This window comes from Rosa chinensis, chromosome 5 (genome assembly GCF_002994745.2).
Source record: "Rosa chinensis cultivar Old Blush chromosome 5, RchiOBHm-V2, whole genome shotgun sequence".
NCBI lineage: Eukaryota > Viridiplantae > Streptophyta > Magnoliopsida > Rosales > Rosaceae > Rosa > Rosa chinensis.
In genome coordinates, this window is record NC_037092.1 from 78,112,542 (window position 1) to 78,129,809 (window position 17,268).

A 17,268-nucleotide genomic window follows, 5' to 3' on the forward strand; every position below is an offset into this window, starting at 1 on the left:
AAAGAGGAATCACCAGATAAGTCGTCCGACAACAACACTGAGATGACGTGTCTCCAGACGAGCACAAAAAAAAAGTCGAGGAAGGGTTGGGCGCATGCGGCACGTTCTAAGGTTAAGAATAATTTTGCTTCTTTTCAGTACATCCTAATCTTGATGTTTAAGAGAATGTGAAATTTCAAGATCTATAATACGAACAATTGGAAAAAAGTCTTGTATAAACTTATGATATAATTCTCTCTGTTGTACATAGGTGAGCAAATAAATAGTAGGACAATTTTTTGATCAGAAAACAAATGTTGGCCAATTTGTCAAAAAGGACGAGGAGGTTTTTTAGATATTGAGCTTGCTTTATAGTATGAAGAAAGGTTAAAACTATTTTGCATGCAATTTGATTCCATTTTTCAAAGGAGGTATTGTTAGCATTAAAACCACCCTCAAGTGCAACAAGTACAAGTTATAGAATAGAGGATTAAGTAAGGATTAGAACTCACAAGGATTGGTAAATCCTTTCCTAGCTAGGGAAAACCTAGAGGAAAACTAGAAAGACTATGTAAATATAAAATCACAAACAAAAGCTCACAAGTGAACCCAAGTTCATGGTGTGTAGTGATTTGATTTAATGTTGGGAATAGTTTCGATTCAAATTGAAACAACTAGAGAAAGTAAAGTAAACTAAGCTAAGCTAAACAAGTTATTATAAGATGAATGAAATTTAGAGCTTAGTGTACTTACATGAGCATTTGGAAGCATAATTAGCTACAATGAGCCGCGCACATACTACCGCCAGCGGTAACAACTCCCGCCAAAGGAGTAACCTATGGGAACACAGCCAAGCAGGCTACCACCTGAGCCCCGGCTTACCTCCAGATCACCGCCACGCGCCACGGAAAGACAACATCAGAATCTCCAGAAGCTGGGGACTGAAGCACATCAGTCCCACATTGAAAACATGGAGAAGATCAGCTTCCTCCTCACCTATAAAAGGTTCTCTCCTTTCTCCTCATTAATTACGCATTTACTACTTACCTACTATTACTTTGTCAACACAAATACATTGACTAACTTAGGCATTGGAGAAGAGAAGACCACCCAACGCGGTCTCCCTCTGATGCCGCTTTGTATTTTACTTGATAGGTAGCGGAAACTGAATATTACAAGTAACGATCCGCCCATTGGATCAGCGTTAAACGAGGTTCAGCTACCGCTGAATTTTTAGATATTAACACTTAGGTTGCCCATCATAGCCTCCATTGCATGCATTGATGCTCAAATTACAAGTGATGCAATCCCAAATACCCAATTACCCTCTTAGCATCTGTGTAAGAGTACTAAAGCAGAAACTTCTTTGATTTTATCAATTCTAACTAGGTAAGTCTAGAATTAACTACTGAAGAACAAATCCTATTACTTAGTAAGTTTCAATTCATTGTTCCTAGATGCATAAAATTATAGTTTAATTAGATAACCAAGCAAGCAAACCAATCCTAGGTCTAGGTGATTTTTGTTAGCTTTACAGAGAAACTTGAAGAAACTTGAAGAAGAAGGAAAGGAGAGAAGAGGAAGGGAAAAGAAAACAGAGCTATTTATCAAAAATGAATATGTCGAATACAATTGTGCTTGTAACTATAGTATTCTTTGTATTTATACCTATTTAAAGGACTTCAAGGCTATATAGGAACCTTGAGTTACACTCTTAGTATTGAACTCAGCTAGAGGACAACTATCAGCCGGCCAAAATTCTTGTTGAGATTGATAGGATGATGCTGGCATAGTTTGAGTTGAGAAGGAACTAACCACAACTTAAGCATAAATAAGCCTATCAACCAAAACCAATTGGAAATGGATAGAGTGATCCAAACCCTTATAAACTCATAGGCAATGTCTCCTTTTCCCATATGGGATGTATATATTCTCAACACGCGCCCGCACGTGTGGTGAATTTTCAAGCCATACACGTGGACAACTTTAGGTGACGTGGAGCCCGTGTGGCCGTGAGGCATGCACACGTGGGTAACCTGCTCTGATACCGTGATAAAGTAATCTGGGGTTCACATCCAAAACTAATTGGCAATGGATGGAGTGGCTCAAACCCTTATAAACCCATAGGCAAGGTCTCATTTTTCCCATGTGGGATGTATATATTCTCAACACAATTTTAACTCACTACCCTCACATGCACACATGGTGTACTTTCATGCTCTTAATGTTTAGAGGTGACTAATCTCAAAACACTAATCATGAGATGACAAATGCATTATACAGTTTATACTTAAACTAGTCAAATCCAAATATAAGCATTCACTTTTTGATTTAGCATGTAAAGGTGGGAATGGAAAATTGCATCAAACATGGTATTCACATCAATATCATACAAGATTGGCTAGGGTTTTCAACCATAGCCCCAACAAATTTACTACTCACTCATAACTAGATAGACAAATTTCAACATTCTAATATACATCAAGAATACAGAGGTAGAGAGTAAGAGTGACTATTGGTAATGCCAAAAGTGGTGGTGGAGATGGGTCTCCAAGCTTTTGATGTGGTAGATGTCTCATTCTCCTTGCTCCAAGCTCTTGATGATATGAGAATGGTGGAAGAAAGAGTATCTAGTAATGATTTATGGTGATGGAGGGTTATGAAATTGGTGGGAAGATGAGTGTGGTGGTGGAATGGTGGTTATGGGGGTAGAAATAGTGGTGCGGTGTTGTAGAGAGAAAAAGGGATGTCTTGGTGAGATGAAGATGATGAATGGAGTCAAGAATTGAAGATGGCAACTCCAACTCTTTAGTCAGAAGCCAAATGACTGTCCTAGCTATTTCAGCTACTCCAACCCAAAGAATTGTAGAGTCAAAATGAATCTCGAGTTATGAATCATTTTGACTAAGAAGTGGAGGACGAAAGCCAAATTGGCTCGGTGGGACACATGGTGGGCCTCAGATGGCAGCTACACAATGGAAGATCGAGATTCACTCTGCATTGATTGAATTCAAAATGAGGGGACCAGATCAATTGGTACATAAAACATTCTAATCTAACATCCAGAAAAATGTGATGGTGCATTGATTCAATTCAAAATGAGGGGACCAGATCAATTGGTACAGAGAACATTTTAATCTGACAGCCAGAAAAATGTGATGGCCGGACACTCTGCATTGATTCAATTCAAAATGAGGGGACCATATCAATTGGTACAGAAAACAACTAATCTGACACCCAGAAAAATGTGATAGCCAGATTTAATTCAATTGTTAATAATAAAGCAATAGATTTATAAACGAAAACAACATGAAACAATAAAAGAAAATTTTCTGAAAAATTAGGAAAAGTATCGTATTATAACAATATGTTATATAAAATGATTATATATGATATATAAATCCATATTGTAGTTGTATGATTGTCTAAAATGATTAAAATTCTGAAATGACTATGGTTTTTTACTAAAGGGGGTTGGGGATGCAAAATTTGAATAAATAGTAATGACATTAGAGGTGTCAAATTTGAAATGGTTATAGCTTTTAACTAAGGGGGTTGGAGATGCCGTAAGATCTTTGGCCTCTTTTGATTAGCTATGTCCCTTTGGTCCCAAGATGTGCAAGAGATACCCTTACATCTTTGTCCCCAAATGGTCCCAAATTTTCAAGGTGACAAAAGAAAATGTGCAGGGAGATGTTTGAATAATTTCAATTGTGGGAGATTCTCACAACCATGGGTTCTTTTTGGCTGGACAAAGGGTTCTGCATGAGTGGCGGCTCGCTGGAAAAAGTCATCGGAAAAGTTGGCTGTGATTAGTATTATGAGAATCAACATTTCTTCTTTTTTAACAAGAAAAGAAAAGGAACAATAAATAAACTCTTATAGTAAGATATCAATTGAGTAGGTAAACTGTTATGTGCATAACTTGTCCTTAATAATGTGAAGTTAATTTACCTATCACATTTTAGCATTGTTACGTTAACCACATTTTTTAGTATCATCTACATTTCATCTTATATGACAATTGATATAGCACAAAGGCCAACTTATAAGATAATTTCATTAAATGACATGGTTGTACGTGTCACATCATCAGCTGCCACATAAGGTAATATGAATGGTTCACTTGGCTAACATTATTGGGTCACATTTTTCTACTTCATCCAAATTTATACTTGTGTGGTACCTCATTAGCTATTTTGGTTGGATGTTCCTTTTATTTTTATTGTAAACATAATGCTTGTTATATTCTCAAATATGTTGTATCTCAAAGGATTCCTACGCCCAGAGATTAATCTGCTGGAGACTCGAATGACCAGCAATGCATTGCAGTCCCTCCTTTAGCCATGTTTATAATTTAGTAAATAACACTAAATCAATCCAGTGTTCAAACACAGGACATATGAGTTCCACATCTTGAACGTTCTCATGAGGATACCCAGTGCATCCATTGAATCACTTACCATGGTTAAATTAAGATGAACACCGAAAACGAATTGACTGAGCCATAAACACAATATCCAATTAATAAATGTTAATTAACAGGACCAGTTGCTCTATCATCACTTGAATTGTGAACAGTACCAGGTCAAGAGAGTAATATATAGTATGATTGAAAAATTAATTAGGAATGCGAGAACATGGATATAAAGCCTTTGAAAAGAGAACTTCTTTGCTAGGGTTCTAGAAGTACAGCTGCTATACTGGGAAGGAATAACATTGAATCATTGAATGTACCTAGGAATCTGAAGAGCAACTTGTCCAAAACCTACCAAAAGGAATGTAATAATCTGTATTATATGGATGTCACGAGCAAAGCAAGAATATAAGTTTGGAATCGGGATTGCTCAGTATTATATTAGACACAGTTATATTAATCATCCTGAAAACATAGTTAATTAAAAGGGAAACCTAACGCTAGATTTGTATATTATCTGATATGCTAATATGAGACATGTACAGCTCAGCAGAGCACTGGAAGTTAACCTAATTAATCTGGATATATATTACACATAAGCAGGTAAACCATTTCAATTTTTTATTTTATTTTTTTATATTCCTATTAATTGAAAATTACATTAACGTACCTAGTCATTGGTGATGTCTGGGGCAGACAATTGTACTTGTTTTCCTGTTTTTACAACTTTGTAGTTTTCTCGAGATAAAATAGTAAATTATCCCAACGATGATGAGCAGCAAGTCACCCCTCGATATATATATATATATATATATATATATATATATATATATATAGACACACACACAATGCTTCTCGGTTACGAACGTCCGTAACTTTTGAATTCTGCGGATTTGCAACAGTAGCCATTGGATCTGCTTAAATGATCCTCTACGGCTATGATTAAAACAAGAAGGCATGGATCTGTTTAAGGTCATACGGGTTGGAGATTAAAATGGATCTGACCCGGATCTTATATTAGACCCACCTGCAAAGGTTTGAGTTGAATCTCGATTCTTCTCAAGTTGTCTTCTTTAGCACAACTTCGTCCGTTTCTTCAGTCCTTCAAGCCCTCCCCAACTCCCGACAAGGCTTCAGTTAGTTCAAGGTTGCTGCGTATTGAAGAGCTTCACTCCTTCAATCCTTCAAGCCCACCCAGAGTCCCGACCAGGTGACCACGATCGTGGAGCAAGGCAGCAAGGTGCTGCATTCCTTTCTCTTCTTCTCTCAGAGTCTTAGAGATCGAAGGCTCCTTCTCTTCTACTCTTCTTCTTCTTTGGGGCAATCAATTGAATGTAGTGTAAGTAAGATTCAATTTTGTTGTATTTATTCAATTCAATTTGGGGAAATTTTTAGGGTTAAGAATTGATGTTGATTTCAATTTCGTGGGTATTGATTTAGGGTCTGGAACATGCTCTCTTGCTTACAATTTATTGTGGGTTTCTCCTTCTCTTTCCTCCAATTCGATGTGAGCAACTGACTCAACTGAGGACTGAGCCACTGAGGAACAATGGTTTCGAATTTATTGGTATGGTTTTAGTTTCATTTTCTTATTGGTATGACTTTTAGTTTGATTTGTTTTTGTGTAATTGTCACTCTAAATCCTCTCTTTCTCAATTCATTCTTTTGGCAGAAAGAATAACTATTATCAAGATGGATCTGTTTAAGGTCATACGGGTTGGAGATTAAAATGGATCTGTTTCGCTAAGCTGCTCTATTTTGCTCTATGGGAGGTGCTGCTATGTTTTATACAGTGGGACGGGCTGCTTCGCACCTCAGCAGCTTGATTAATAATATATTAAGAAGTTTGCACTATACCAATTACAAGAGAATCATACTGGCTTGGTGACTTGTCTACCGTCCGAAGCATTGTACTAGCTGGCTTCTAATTTTTAGAGCAGAGAGGGTTCGAACTTATACCTCACCAAACATTATAGATAAGAAATATTATTCGATAGCTAACAGTTTATCGTTAATTATTTTTTCATTTATTATCTTTTTACAAAAATATGGAGCTTGGCAGATGATTTAACAGGAAATTTGTAAGACTACACAATGCATTCATTTTCGGAAGTGCAACGATTAAAGTCATTGCATCCAAGAATTTTGACACTCAATGAAATTAAACAGTTGTTTTCAGACTCTGCAACTGGCCAACTGGGGGCTTAAACCACAGGTGATATGTAGCTCACTGGCAAATGCCCAAGGCCGGTGTGTTTTAGTTTTGCAGGAAAAACAGTTCTTGCTATATATGAAGCGATAATCTGTGGTTAATATACTTTTATCCAAAACTTCATCTCTTCAAAATTTGAGCATATAATGTGTCTGGAAACATTGGAAGAAGAGAGAATCATCATATACAATGTCAAGTCTAACAAATTAGATCAGCAAGCAGCAGCCAGCACTAAATTGCCGTCACTGTTTCTAATCTAATACCTATCCTGTAGAAGAATAACTACAAGGCCAAAGAAGCAGGCTTTGTTTCCAGTTAATAGTTGTGTATCCACTGAGCAGAAATCTCCTATCTTTAACAATCGCCTCTCCCTTCTAAGATCCATAATCACAAACCCAAAATTGGAGCGGGAACCGGGGCAAAGGCAGCAACTAATCATCTTCAATAGAGAAAACTAACCATCCATTGATTATGCTACTTCCCTACAAGCTTATTGTACGCGTACAATCCATAACCAAGAAAATCGAGACATTGCCCAATGACATTCAACTGCACATACAAAGAAATATATCAGTTTCCATTCATAAAAAAGAAGCAAACGCTTTTCTTCTAATAGTATTGTTTCACTGTCAGGATGAGAACCGGTTGACACTTACAATATCAAATGGAAGGCCACCAAATATCACCCAGCCAAGTCCAATGGTAAAGAAATCCTATACCAGTATAATAACCAGAAAATATAAGAGCCCAAATAAAGAACTAATAGACCAATTAACAAAACATTGCACACAGGCTGCTAAACTATGTTGTAATACATTCCGGAGATGCAGAAATTTAGTGGATACAAAGTTACGAACCTTCAAGTTATCGCAAATTGTCTGCGTTAGTGCTGAATTTAGTGTCGTATTAAGAAATATACAGTAATTCAGGAAGAATGCCAGTACACAGGAACAGAGCAAGACAACCTGCCATATTGAAACAATATATCTCAATCAAAACCCGCTCAAGTTACTTGGGAGTGTACTTAAACAGTACAAGACGCAAAATAGGCATGCTATACTTTAGATGCCAAATTCCAACAATCTTACAGTGACTATATAAATTCTTTATAAATTATTTCAATATTCATTCTGTATGATCAGAATTTGAACAGTCAGACAGCTGAAATGGCTGAACATGACAAGATAAATCTGTTGTCCAATAAGAAAATTAAACTAAAACCATACCAATAAATTCGAAACCATTGTTCCTCAGTGGCTCAGTCCTCAGTTGAGTCAGTTGCTCACATCGAATTGGAGGAAAGAGAAGGAGAAACCCACAATAAATTGTAAGCAAGAGAGCATGTTCCAGACCCTAAATCAACACCCACGAAATTGAAATCAACATCAATTCTTAACCCTAAAAATTTCCCCAAATTGAATTGAATAAATACAACAAAATTGAATCTTACTTACACTACATTCAATTGATTGCCCCAAAGAAGAAGAAGAGTAGAAGAGAAGGAGCCTTCGATCTCTAAGACTCTGAGAGAAGAAGAGAAAGGAATGCAGCACCTTGCTGCCTTGCTTGACGATCGTGGTCACCTGGTCACTTGGTCGGGACTCTGGGTGGGCTTGAAGGATTAAAGGAGTGAAGCTCTTCAGTACGCAGCAACCTTGAACTAACTGAAGCCTGGTCGGGAGTTGGGGAGGGCTTGAAGGACTGAAGAAACGGACGAAGTTGTGCTAAAGAAGACAACTTGAGAAGAATCGAGATTCAACTCAAACCTTTGCAAGTGGGTCTTATATAAGATCCGGGTCGGATCCATTTTAATCTCCAACCCATATGACCTTAAACAGATCCATGCCTTCTTGTTTTAATCATATCCATAGAGGATCATTTAAGCAGATCCAATGGCTACTGTTGCAAATCCGCAGAATTCAAAAGTTACGGACGTCTGTAACCGAGAAGCATTGTGTGTGTGTGTGTGTGTGTGATTGACTTGGTAACTTCTATATTTACAGTGATGGAATGTTGAGATGTTGATATGAAAATGACTGATTATCAAATATGCATGTTTTTCGTGTAGCAATTCCTCCTTCACTCATTCTCATTTACAATGCTGGAGCTACTCCAACTTAGCTTCTTAGTTAGCTTCTTAGTTATTTTGTGCTCTGATTTCTTTGTTTGAAATTTGGGCTTTCTGAGTTTCTGGTTTGTATTTCTTTGGTTTGTTTGCTGTTTTTCAGATTGCTAGGCAGGTTTTAATTCTTTGGTTGTTTTGCTATTCTTCAGCGTCTAAGTTTCTTTACTCTTTCAATGCAAGTTCATTTGTCAAAAAAAAAAAAAAAAAAGTTCCCACCGGCTTCTGTTTCATTTTCTATATAAATTTCATATATGATATATTTATCACAAAGAAATGGACACAATAAAATTATAACGCTGGAGAGATTGAGTCTAGGAGTTCTAAGTAAAAGCAAACCCAACCTAGGGTTTGAGCAGAACGGCGGCGGGCTCCCTTCGGTGGCCGGCTGATCTAATACCGGTGAGATTCCTCGTCAGGGCAAGGTTTACGTAGGGCAGCGCACGTGCTTTGAGGACAGATCGGCGCCGACGATTAGGAGGAGTAGAGGATTTGGCTTTCTTCTTGGAGCCTTGACGAGAGGGACCGATTTCTGGACTAGGAGACTGCAGCTCGGCGACATCTCTGGTTTGCAGATCTGTGCTGCTTCTCCGTCTAATCACTGATCGGAGCAGTTGCCAGGATTGCTTCAGGTTGAACTTGGCCGGATTGATTCTTGGTTCTGGCCGACCTCTCTTTTGCGGGCTTGGATTGAGGAAGTCGTCTGATGTCCGGCTGGGTGGGTCGGCCGTAGGAAAGTTGACTGGCGGCGGCGATGGCGTGGCAGGAGATGATTAGGGCTTCTGTTCTATTTGCCTGGGTATGGGCTTGGCCCTTTGGGCCTAGGCTCCAACTTGGGTTGATGGGCTCTGTTTTGGGGGCCTTCAAGGAGGGTGGCAAGCCCTCACTTATTACTTAATGTTGAGGGTGGGCCTAACCTGAGATGCGGACCTTCTTGGGTATTTGGGTCAATATGTGGTTAATGACCAATCAATTTCGGATCATGGCTGCTACGGGAGTTGGTAATTATCTGAAATAGGATTGACGTTTTTTTATAGCGGCTTATGAATAAGGAGGTGCTCCTATTTGTTTGCTAGGAAGTGACTTTGTATTGGTACCACAATTGCGCGCTTGGCCAATGGGGATGCTAGGAAATGATTTTAACCTAGAAGACACAGAGTTTCTTTCGAAAATTCTTCCACCCACCCAGGTGGGTGGTCACCCCATGTGCTGTCAAGAGATCTGGCGCTCCTTACGCGACTAGCCAATGTAGGCCATTGGATCAGTCGTTAGTTAATAGACGGAGATATGGTCACGGTTTTGAATATTGTTGGCCAAAAAACTCTTCAATATATGCGGTAAAAAATCAATGAATGGGTCACGATTAAATTGGGTCTCTGTTTCTTCTTCCTTGTTTACAAAGAGGTCACGAAGTTTTGGGTGAATCCAAGCACGAGCAGCGAGAGCTTTGAAAGAACCCAGGAGAGAGGTTGCCTGCATGGTAAATTGTCTGAGGCCAACCAATGCGGTGATCCTCCTCCACAGTGGCTACGCCAGCCGCAAGGCCTTCATCATCGAGGGCGTCGACTACACTGCCTCATCGCCGGAATCAAGAAGTAGCCAAACAAGAAACAAATCGTGTTTGATTTAGAATATATGGGTTTAGGAACTAAATTTCAATCGTGTTAATTGATAGGGAAGTCAACATATAATCACCATTACCGCCTGCAAACCTAACCAAAAATTTCTTGTGCAGCCAAGCAATTTAGTGTTTCAAACTTTCAATCATTAGATTCAACTGTTTCAAATTTGTTTGCTCCTAATTAGATGAGATTGACTTGGAAGTTATAGTTTTTCAACCTCCTTTTTCATTCATAATCCCAAGGTGGAATTGATTATCTTTTGTTGTCGAGTTTGGGTCTGAGAATGAGAAGAGCTGCAGAGAGGGGGAACAGAGACAAAGCGAGAGGAAATAAATGTTTAGAGTGAAATAATTAGCTAATGGGCTTTACTACTTCATTTCGATTGCTGTATCTATGAAAAGTAAGGAAAAAGAGGAAAACATGGCCGTTATCGCAGCAAAAGAGCACCGCCAATGGTGACTGAGTCACCGGAAAACTGAATCGAAGAACCATCGGAGCTGCCGAAGCTTTCAGCCTTCGATTCTCCCTCCAAACTCGACCGATGGACAAACTAAAGACCATAGAGACATCGGCGATCAAGAGGTAGGTCGGAAGGGACTGGTTCCCCACCGCAACATGGCCTAACCTGGGAGATACAGTTGTTGCTTCGTGGGTCAAGAAAACAGGTCAACAGGCTCTATGCTTCTTGGCTCTTCAATCTGAATTGGGAATATACAGCCAAGAATTATATTTTGGTCAACGGCTCAGGTCAAGCAGTGAGTTTATAGACGGCTCAGATTGCACCGCGTTAATTTCCTTTTCTTTAAATATTTTTATATAATTTTAGAAAATTGTAATAAATAGCTCAAGTTCCGAAAAATTTTCAGAAAATTCTCACGGATTCGTCACGTCACGTCTTTTATTATCGAACCTATAAAATAGAGACTTTACATTAAGAAAAATTTAGAAAATATTTCCGAGATCTCTAAACAATCACCGAGACCATATTCTCAATTTCTAATAATTCCTCTTTAATTCCTTAATTTTTTTTCGAGTAGTGATATGTACCCATTATTTGACATGACATTAGTAGTAATATTTGATATTACCTTACTCATGTATTCCACCTTAAATTTTTCCTACTAGTAATAAACTTTTTGTTAAATTTATCGATTTTCAATTTCATTCTAAAAAAATGAAATTAATAAATTTGACATTATCCATCTATTTATAATGTATTAATAGGTCCTGTGTACAAAAGTAACCCGATCCGCCGTTATTTCGGCATCAAACAAAACCATCAACCCTTTAAACACTTATACTTCCCTAAGGGAAACAATACCACGAGGAGATAAACTTTCCAAAATTTTTACATTGATTGATATAGCTCAAACCCAGAAGAGTGTGAGAGCTGATAGATAAAAAAAAAGTTTTGAATGACCGGTTATGGGCATATTAGTTTTATGTGGTATTTATGGTTTAGGGTAGACCTAGTAAATAGAGATCCAAACGATAACGAAAATAGCTGAAATTTTGACAATACCCATTTCTTCTTATCATGATAAAATCCGAAGGTCGATTTTAATAAATTTGATTTCCTCCACCTTGTTGCTTGTAAAAGGTTTATATTTTTGTACACATAATAAACATGTTAGACCACATTAGTAAGCATATATGAGAATTTTGTGCGATCCAAAAAATCTAAACTAGAAAATCGATAAATGTGACATTATTCATCTATTTATAGCATATCAATAGGTATTATGTAAAAAAAGTAACCCGATCCACTGTCATTTTGACATCAAACAAAGCAGTCAACTCTTTACACACTTACACTTCCATAAGGCTAGGTATACCACGAGGAGATAAATTTCTCGAAAGTTTTACATTAGTTGATATATTTCATGCCCACGAGAGTGTGAGAGCTGGTAGATTGAAAAAATAATTGCGAATGACCGGTTATAAGCATATTAGTTTTATGTGGTATTCCGGGTTTAAAGTTGACCTAGTAGATCGAGACCCAAACGATGACGAAAATAGCTGAAATTTTGACCATATCCTTTTCTTCTTATCATGTTAAAATCTGACGGTCTATTTTAATAAATTCTATTTCCTCCACCTTGTTGCTTGTGAAAGGTTTATATTTTTATACACGGGAAAAATTCACCAACGGTGTCTGGACACTTAAGGGACTTTCAGAATGATACCTGAACTTACAAAGTTATCAATGTGATACCTGGACTCATTTTTTCGTATCAACATCTTACCTATGACCAATTTCCGTAACGGCTCCGTGACGGAAATTGGCCGTAGGTATCACATTGATACGAAAAAATGAGTCCAGGTATCACATTGATAACTTTGTAAGTTCAGGTATCATTCTGAAAGTCCCTAAGTGTCCAGACACCGTTGGTGAATTTTTCCCAATTTTGCACTTGCAATGCACGTGAGTCACTTAATGAAGACAAAATGACCGATTTACCCTCAAATTCTTTCTTTCTTTTCTTTTCTTTTTTTCTTTATTCTTCTTTCCTTCTTTCTTTCTTTCTTTCTTCTTCTTTTCTGGTTTCTTCTTCCCTTGATTTGAATCATCAAGATTCAAATCATCTTGCTCGTCCGATTCCCACTGCCGTTGCGTCTCAATCCACCTTCATGCACCACATATGTTTCTGGTTCCCCCAACTTCAAATCCTATAGCAAATTGAAATTGTGCATTGAGGCTTCACAGCTCACTCCGAGTTCATCCCCGCCGCCGTCGCCAATGACTTGACCACAACAACCTCCACCACCGCACAACAACGTCATCCTCCGCTGCTTCTCGATTGGGTTTGGGGATAAGGACTGCTTCTTCCTCCACCGCTAGCGAAATCGTGGAGGCTCAAGGCCACATTCTAAGGGCCACCGGCCGGAAGGACAGCCACAACAAGGTTTGCACCACCAAAGGCCCCAGGGATGGCAGCATCACGCTCGTCGCCCACACCGCCATTCAATTCTACGACATGCAGGACCGGCTTGGATACGACCAACCTAGCAAGGTCGTCGATTGGCTAATCAAGAAAGCCAAGGCCGCAATCAACGAGCTCGACTAGCTGCCACCGTGGAACCCAAACTAAATTTATGTTCACACAACATTTTCTCCGACGATGCCGATATCCGCCGCGCAGGACACGCAGAACGTGAGCCTCAATTTCTCGATGGTAGAGGCTCCGAGATCTTTGTTTACTAATCGGAGAGGCACAATAGTAGGTAGCAGCGGAGTGGCGAAGCTGGTGAATAAGAACAGCTCGAATTTTCTGCAGGTGAGGATGGTGTGGAGGCCGAAGTTGTTAATCTTTGTCTGCCTAAAATTGCCTCTGATCGAAGTTGGGCTAGAGGCCGAAGTTGTCGGCTAAACCGATGAAGTTGCAGGTGAGGATGGTGTGGAGGTGGTGTTGCATGTCGGGAAGAAGGAGAGGATGGAGCGGTGTGATTGGAGCTGTGATTTGAGAGTGGAGGGCTGGCGGGGTCTGAGTTTCTGATCAATGGTGTATAAAAGGGGGTCGGAGGAGAGAACGAGAGTAGTGGTGGTCAAGTCATTGGCGGCGGCGGTGGGAATGAACTCGGAGTGAGCGGTGAAGACTCAATCCACAATTTCAATTTGCTATAGGATTTGAAGTTGGGGGAACCAGAAACAACTGACCATCTGTGGTGCATGAAGATGGATTGAGACGCAGCGGCGGTGTTTGATCGGCGATCGGCGGTGGGAATCGGATGAGCAAGATGATTTGAATCAAGAAAAGAAAGAAAGAAAGAGAGAAGAATAAAGAAAAAAAGAAAAGAAAAGAAAGAAAGAATTTGAGGGTAAATCGGTCATTTTGTCTTCATTAAGTGACTCACGTGCATCGCACGTGCAAAATTGGGAAAAATTCACCAACGGTGTCTGGACACTTAGGGACTTTCAGAATGATACCTGAACTTACAAAGTTATCAATGTGATACCTGGACTCATTTTTTTGTATCAATGTGATACCTATGGCCAATTTCCGTCACGGAGCCGTTACGGAAATTGGTCATAGGTACGATGTTGATACGAAAAAATGAGTCCAGGTATCACATTGATAACTTTGTAAGTTCAGGTATCATTCTGAAAGTCCCCTAAGTGTCCAGACACCGTTGGTGAATTTTTCCCTTTTATACACATAATAAACAAGTTAGACCACATTAGAAGTCATATAAGGATTTTGTGCGATCCAAAAAATCAAAACTAGGAATTGATAAATGTGACATTACCTATCTATTTATAGCATATCAATAGGTACTGAGTAAAAAAATTAATCCGATCCACCGACATTTCGATATCAAACAAAGCTATCAACTCTTTATACACTTATACATCCCTAAGGGGAGCTATACCACGAAGAGATAAACTTCCTGAAAAGTTTTACATTGGTTGATATTGTGATGCCCCAGAAATTCGTATTTATTTTCTAAGGATTTTCCGGAATTTAAATTTTGGGTATCGGACGGTTTCGTGGCTCGTGGACGGAGCGGAAGTGTTTCGGACGAATTTTTATTCGTAAAGTGTGGAATTAGGGGGGTTTCAAGGTTGACTTTTGATACGTTGAGATTCTCCGAAAACTTCCTTCACGAAAGTTGTAGAGCGCGTCGATACGAGTTCGTGGACATGCGGAACGCGAGAATCGGAGTTCGTATGAAGAAGTTATGGGCTTCGGAAAAACTTTCCATTTTGGTATAAAAGGACTAAATTTTCCGGAAATTGCAAAGAAGGCCATATTTCCAAAAACGGAAACCCAGCCCTCTCCCTAGCCCGCGCGCGGCCTCCACTTCGCCGGCGTCGTTCTCGCTCCTCCGGCCACCGTTTGCTTCGATTCAAGAGTGGGTTTTGCTCGTCTCAATCCCCTCTTGAGGTCTGTGGAAGGATTGAAGAGAGATTCAAGCTGTGGAGGGAGCTACATCGACTGGAAGTGGCCGCTTCAGGGATGAAATCGTCTTGATCGGAGTCGGAGATTCCGGCCACCTTTGCCGGTGATTCTTGAGGGCTTTTGGAGCTTGGAGGACGTTGATGCTTCCCACAAGGTGGCTTGCATCGATTCAACTCGTGGAGGTCAAATTTTGGAATTGAAATTCTAGGGTTTCAATCGAGCTGTTTTGTTCTAAGGTAAAATTCGATCGATTGGTTCATATTTGGACTTTGTTGTAATTATGAAAGTTGAAATTGGGGTTGAGATGAAGAACTTTGGTGTTGGGAGTTTTGTCAAATTCCGACTTTGGTCCGGCAGCGGTGCCGCCACTGTGGTGGTGTTTTCCGGCGGTTTCCGGCCACCTCAGGGACAGTTTCTGTTCCTAAGTTCGATCTACTCGTCGATACAAGCATTTCGATATGTTGTTTGTAATTTTTGGAGATCGTATGAATATGTTGTGATTTTTTCAGTTTCAGACAGTTCGATGATTCGATCCGTGAGGAATTGAGCGTCCGATCGACTTGTGAATTTGATATATCGATCGTGGAAGTATTCCGGAGACATTGGGTGGTCTCGGATGTGGTTTCGCCTTGATTGGCATTACTTTGGGAATTTTGGTTCGATTTAGGGTTTTCGAATGTTATTCCTTGTGTTTCATTGACTGAATCAAGGCTATACTTCCTTAGGTGCTTGACAGAGGACGTTCTGTAAGCAGTCTAGTGGTGTGAAGATGCAGTGGGAGTTTCGAGGTGAGTAATCTCACAAGGTTCATTAATGAACAGAATTACCATTATCGTTTTGGCGTTAATTATTTAACTGCAAACTATAGTTGGTATTAGTAGGCATTCCTGAGCGAATGACTACGTGTATATATATATATATATTTACGTGAAATATATATATTCTTGTGGATGATGTGTGATGAATAATATGCATGATAGGTTCATATTATTGTTGAATGGGACTTTTCATATAAACAATATTATGGAAAAAGATGTTTTCTATTGTTTGAAAAGTATTGAGTTTGATGTTATATTTTGGGGTCAAGCGTGACTCATTTTAAATGTATTGGTCCTTGTACCAAGGGTCACAGATGGTGAGCAGGGATGGGGAAAGCCGGAACTAGATGGTCGTAACGTTTTTAGGTCAGGTGTGACTTACTTGACATTGACTTGAGACCAGATGGGGTCTGAAAAGTATGGGTCGCAGATGGTGACCAACGGTTGGTTCTAAGACCAGACGGGGTATGAAAACTAAGAGTCACAGACGGTGATAGGTTGCAGATGGTGACCAATGATTTATCTGTGTTATGAGTCTAGTTACCATGTTGTCTTTGAGTTATGGAATTAACTGTGACTATAGATGATATTAATGGCATTTCTGAGTGAATGATTACGTGTGTGCATATATATATTATGGGATATATATATATATATATATATATATATACATATGTATTCATGTATTGGTGGCATTTCTGAGTGAATGACTATGTGTGTACATATATATATATATATATATATATATTATGGGATATATATATATATATATATATATATATATATACATATGTATTCATGTATTGGTGGCTTCGTGGTGAATCTGTGTTGTTGTGTTGTGTGTCTAGGTTGGACTGATTTGTTGTTGGTACATCATGGGGGGTAGCGGGGAGCTATCTGATGCTCATGAGTGCGTGTTTTTAAAAGGGAGTTTCGAGGATTCTTTCTTTTAAATGTCTTGGGAGGACTTGTGTATCATATTTAATTGTTGGAGTTTTTAATTTATATGATTTGGTCACGGTGTGACCTTTATTGTTTCTCGAGTTGAAAGGTTTTCCTCGTGTTTGGCGTGAGTTGTGCGGGCTTTCATCCCGTAAATTGGTATGAGTTGTTTTGAATTACTCATACGGGCTTGCAAAAGCTTACCGGGTTTGTTGTGTGGCAACCCGGTACACCATTCCAACGGTGTAGGGGTTA

At 39.2% G+C, this 17,268-nt stretch overlaps 2 long non-coding RNA genes across 2 annotated transcripts; one reads left to right on the forward strand and one right to left on the reverse strand.

Annotated features, from left to right (window-relative positions):
* The first annotated feature begins 5,532 nt into the window (after nucleotides 1-5,532).
* Nucleotides 5,533-6,537, forward strand: LOC121049033. Its single transcript, XR_005799176.1, has 3 exons — nucleotides 5,533-5,735; nucleotides 5,837-5,963; nucleotides 6,069-6,537. It is a non-coding gene; the product is annotated as an uncharacterized LOC121049033 (long non-coding RNA).
* A 595-nt stretch (nucleotides 6,538-7,132) lies between these two features.
* On the reverse strand, nucleotides 7,133-7,651 carry LOC112201981. Its single transcript, XR_002937032.2, has 3 exons — nucleotides 7,466-7,651; nucleotides 7,265-7,321; nucleotides 7,133-7,157 (listed from the first exon to the last, which is right to left on the reverse strand). It is a non-coding gene; the product is annotated as an uncharacterized LOC112201981 (long non-coding RNA).
* Nucleotides 7,652-17,268: the final 9,617 nt, after the last annotated feature.